Source organism: Fukomys damarensis, unplaced genomic scaffold, assembly GCF_012274545.1.
Source record: "Fukomys damarensis isolate Sample0158 unplaced genomic scaffold, DMR_v1.0_HiC HiC_scaffold_3, whole genome shotgun sequence".
Taxonomy (NCBI): Eukaryota; Metazoa; Chordata; class Mammalia; order Rodentia; family Bathyergidae; genus Fukomys; species Fukomys damarensis.
The window spans coordinates 40,840,921-40,846,536 of NW_022900915.1; the positions used below are offsets into that span (position 1 = coordinate 40,840,921).

The 5,616-nt window shown below is 32.4% G+C and overlaps 1 long non-coding RNA gene across 1 annotated transcript in view; it reads right to left on the reverse strand.

Annotated features, from left to right (window-relative positions):
- Positions 1–2,508: 2,508 nt before the first annotated feature.
- Positions 2,509–5,616, reverse strand: part of LOC104871302 — a 13,365-nt gene continuing 10,257 nt past the window's right edge. The window contains exon 3 of the long non-coding RNA XR_782808.1: positions 2,509–2,718. This is a non-coding gene — a long non-coding RNA (uncharacterized LOC104871302). The remainder of the gene's footprint in view (positions 2,719–5,616) is intronic.

A 5,616-nucleotide genomic window follows, 5' to 3' on the forward strand; every position in this document is an offset into this window, starting at 1 on the left:
CCTCCATCTCCCACAAAAAACAAAACAAAACAAAAAAATACTTGGGGAACCCTCATTTTATGTTCTTTATCTCTATATTAACATTTTTAGATTGCACATATTAGTGAGATCATGCAAAATTTCATTTTGTCTTATGGTTTATGTGGTTAGCATAGCGTCCTTCAGTCCATCCACAATGTGGCTATGGCAAGACTTCCTGCTTTGTCTTTCATCCATTAGCTGAATGTCTGCAAATCTGAGCTAGCATAACACAAAGTGCAGAAATTTTTACGAGGTTCTGATTTCATTTTGGGGCATTCATAACAAGAAGAGTGATTACTGGATCAAGATTTTTAACTTAATCATGTCTGTGAATTTTCTTTTTTCATGTAACTTAACATATATAGGTTCCTGGAGGTAGGCTATAGATATATTTTGATTAGTTCAATACACTTACTTTTATTTTTAACAAGTATGCTACAAAGAACCTTTGGACTCATTTAAAACTGTGATTCTCAAAAGCTTATACAAACATCATCATGGAAATCTATCAAAATACAAATTTTGGTTAATTTTAAAATTCTCCAGAGGCTTTGAAAATGCTATATTTTGTGTGTAATAATTGTAGCTAAACAGTGAGTATTGGCATGTTTTTAAAAAAATGCAATTGTGATTTGTTTTTTATAAGATATATAGTTTGAGAACCATTTACATGAAACATAAGATTGATTATAACATGATTTACATTTTAGAAATTTTATTCCTTTGAAGACGTTTTAACATCTCCATACCAGAAAGCTCTGACGGTACAGAAAATGAACAAGTGTGTGGGGATTTTCTATCAAATAATTTATATAAGTAGGGATCTGTGTAGGTAGTCTATGCCAGTATAAAACAAGGGCATTATAAAAGATATAGCTGATTTGATATTTACATGTTAATAGTAGGAAACAAACAAAAAGAAAATTTTGGATTGGAAAAAATAATTAAGCATCATTTACAGTGAAAGGAAAGTTCAATCTATATGGAATTACTTTCATTTTAGAGCTCAGAAATGTGAAAGGATAGTGTTGATTTTAACATATTTGAGTAATCGTGGTTGTAGTTCCAAGGTAAAAAATATCGCTGTAGTTTATATATTTGTGTATTGTGTTATAAATACAACAACAATCACTTGTCTAATCTTTCTTATTTTTACCATCATATAATTCTAACCAATATAAAAAATCAGTAATTCTTTGATACTCAGAAATTAAAGTGATATTGATTAAATGAAAAAAAATTCCTGCAAATTGATTTTCTAGTTTAAACCATAATATTTGTTGAATTACAAATACACTTATTTACTAACAATAGTAACGTGTAATCTCTGGATTTTTGGGGGGTATCGGGGATTGAACTCGGGTCCTTGCGCTTGCAAGGCAGGCCACTGAACCGCTGAACTAAATCTCTGGACCTCTGGATTTCGTTTAATGAAAGCACCAAATATTTTAAATAATTGTTTAATATAATTAGCTTGTATTGTTATATCTATAAAGGGATGTTATTGTTTATATGTTAAAATATTTTTATTTCTATAAAATATTACCAACTTATAATTATTTCTTTTTTATGTTTCTCTTTTCTAGCATACAGAAATGTTTGAAAAATCAAAAACCAAAGAGTATGTCACTTCTATAAATAGCTTGCTTATAGGGTTTTACAGATTAAAGAAATTAGCCTGTCACCTCTGCTATAATTTTGAAATCTTGAGAAATCTGAAAAGTTTAAAATTTGGGGCTGGGGATTTAGCTTAGTGGTTCTGGTGCCTGTTACTTTTGCTTATCTGTAAATATTGGATATCATTCAACCCAAAGAAATGAACTCTCTTCGTCTTCCTATAGTTGGAAATACATACAATTTCATACATCTCCAGACATTTTAGAATAATTCATTAAAATGAGGTTATATTTGTAGATCATTTGAAATCAAAAAAAGGTAAATTCATGAAATTTCTAATGATCTGGGTTGTTGTTTAGCAGATTTGTTACCATTCATACCTGCATCAAGTTAAATATCACCAACCTCGGGAAATCTATACAGTATGTCTTGGTTTTGATTTAATTGTGCTCATACTACCCTATTTCCATCTTCTAGGTTAATCATTCATAATTTCTTGTCCAATCTTGGACTAAAATGATGGAGAAATGAGAAGGACAAATGCTAACATGCATAGCATGACATAAACCTTGCCTTATCTAGAGAGACATTAATATTTGGTTATATATTAATTCTTTTCTGTATATCCTAGTTCAACAAATTTTCATATTTCCAGGTTTTTTTAGTCACCAAGGTCTACATTTGTATTTATTTTTATAAACAACAATGTGATAAAGTGGAAAGATAACTTACACTAAAATTAGGCTTTTGAAACCAAAATATTGCATCTATTAATCATCTTCATAAAGTACATTATGTTTAAAATTGATGTTGCTTGGGATTTTTAATTTACTTTAAGTACATTTTTATTTATTCAGTTTAACTGTTCTGTAAGTCATCATAAACCAAATCACAGGGTATACTATAGTAGCCGAATGAGCTCCCATTCCAGATTCAGCACATATTGGCTGGGTCCCGGATATACTGGCCATCACCTGGAGAGCATTCTTGCGATGACTGGAACAAACCAGCCTCTCCAACACTGCTGCCCATTATGGGCCAATGTTCTTTTTCCTCAACAGACCCCTGTGGGTGGTCCACCTGGCAATTGAAAATGTGAGAGGTCTGATAGAGTATGTGAATAGGTACAAGATTTTATAAATCCATATATCTCATGCATAAGTGTGTGAGCACACAAGTACACACGCATACACACACATATGCATGCACACACACACACACACACTTTTCCCTTATAGACTTTCCTCCCCAGTAATTATATCCAAATCCTATTAATTGGCCAACTTCTGTGACGTGTTTCTTTTTATGGTTCCCCAGCACTGTATTCTGCTACTTCTCACAGGCTCTGGGACCGTCTCCATATATGTGTCTCAGAGCAGAGAGTTCCAAATCTTACGTCAGTGGTTACAATCCACTCACTGTGACTCACTGTGAAGATGCCCATCTTGTTTCTCATGGGCTTCAGCTGTACTCTAAACACTTTTCATTTTTTCTGGAACTTTTCTGCTGTATCTCAATTCTTAATTCTCAAAGCAGAGGAACATGTCCAACTTTTACACACCTTGTCAAGATGTCCTAAAATCCCACCTCTACAACAAATCCACTAGCATCTTCATTTCAAAAAAGTCTTCCTCCTTTCAGATAATTTTGTTTTTATCTTTTTCTTTCCAAGATTGCCCAGTCAATATTAATAAAAGGAAGGGTAATAAGGGAAAAGAAAAAAATATGAGAAAATGAAAAAATGGAAATAAAATGTTAGTAAGTGGGGAGGGGAGGAGGGGGTGAAGGGAGGGCAGGGACAAGGGGAAAAAATGAGAACCCAGACCTGCTCATGTAAAGGTACAAGATCCCAATGATGAATGTAACTGTACTTTATACCTAAAATGTACCCATAAAATCAATGAGAAAAAATATTAATAAAATAACAGCCCTGTTATAAACATTTATAAGTTATAAATGTTTATTTTTATTTTCTTACCTCAAATTATTTGAAAGACATTCACCATTGTGAATTTTTTATGTGCAACTGAAAATCTTCAAATAAACTTCTAGTCTCGTAATAAAGTGTAACAGTGAGGCCTATGAACACACCTTCCCTGCTTCATGAACCCATATGAAAGGCTTAAAAAGAGGAGACTTGAGGTACCAATTTTTATTTAAACTTCTTTAAACAATTCAACGACAGAGTCAAGTACAACTTTATGGGCTAATATGGATGGAAGTGGACTGTCCCAAATTTAAATTACTAACACAATTAGAAAGATTTGGATACTTAAATGATTAAGAGTCATACATAATTTATCATTGGGGCATTGCAACATTTGTTTAAAATTTGCTTAATAATTTTTTATCCCAAACTAAGATAAACAGAATTTTTCTTATATTTCCTCTTAGAATTCAGATTTTGTTGTTTCCTTTACTTTCACATTTACTTCGTTTCTCAAATAAAAATAAATAGGAGTGTATACATTTCTATTTACATATATTCTTTTTTTTTCTCATTGAGTTTATTGGCACATTTTAGGGATACAGTACAGTCACATTCATCATTGGGATCTTGTACCTTTACATGACAGGTCTTGGTTCTCATTTCTTCCCCATACCTCTTCCCTCCCTCCCCCCTCCCTTCCCTATTTACAAAAACTTTACTTCCAATTTTTTGAACTTTATTTTTAATATATATAATAAAAATGGAAACTTGACCTAAAAAGCTGAAGTAGCAATGACAAGAATCAATTGATACTGAAAAATAACTAGAGGAGAAGCTTGTCACACACCGAGGGATAAGAGCAGGGCTTGGCAGCCCTGTTAAAATATAAAAAGATACAGAGTTATGGACAATAATTAAAAATCCAGTCTCTGTCCAGTAGTTATCATAGAGTATTCATAAAAGGTAGTTCAGGGGAATTAGGATACTAGAATGAAAAGTACTGAAATGTGAAAGTAAAGGAAACAACAAAATCTGAATTCTAAGAGGAAATATAAGAAAAATTCCATATTAGCCCATAAAGTTGTACTTGACTCTGTCGTTGAATTGTTTAAAGAAGCACTTTTAGGTAACAACTTTTGATAGTTATTTTAACGTATATTTAAATTTTTTTTCAAATGTATATTTTGATTCTTATCCATTGTTGTTTAAATTCATTTCCTTTAAAATTGCTAACTTTGTAAGCTTTATAATTTAATTTGTGTGGGTAGATTTCTACAGTTACAAGATAGTTTTCAAATTGTGCATTGTTTACTTTTTCATTGCTATCGCCTACTCTTCTCTTGAGGCCTTCCAAATTACTTCCAATTATAGTGAAATAAAGAGAACCCTGCAATCTCAGGGGTAATCACATTGGTTTATAGCTTTGTTCAGTTTGTAGATATGATTTATTTCACCTGGAATGTTCTCTTGTGAGTGATGTATTTAGTCATGTGTCTGCTACAAGCCCGAAATGCCAAGGGAGCAACTCTCCCAAACTACTGAGGGATTCTTGACCATTTCTCTATCAGAAATAAGTTGTGTGTGCATGGTTAACTAAACTGAACTGCTTGTCATTATAGCACAAAATGTCCTCTATTCTTCAACTATTTTCTAATTCTTGGTACAAATCGGTTGTGCCTCTTATTAAAGAGGAACAAATCACAAGAAGGAGGAGGTAGGAGGAGGCTTTCTCAGCGGAGAAGCAAATCAAGAGATGAGGAAAGGGGAAGGAGAGGTGAGAGGGGAAGTGGATGAAAACAGCAATGAAGATGTGCTCTGTTTGTGTGCAACTCCCACGAGGAGTGTAAGCATCGTGTGCAACACACACTTACTAATAAAGAGAATGATCAGAATAAAAAAAGAAAACTATCTCACAGGGATACTGCAATTGCGAATAATTCCCAAACTGTTAGGAATATGAAACATAATAATAATTATTACAATATATATGTCATTCCTGTCTATATATTATATATAATTGTATATAATAATTATAATATATTGTAATT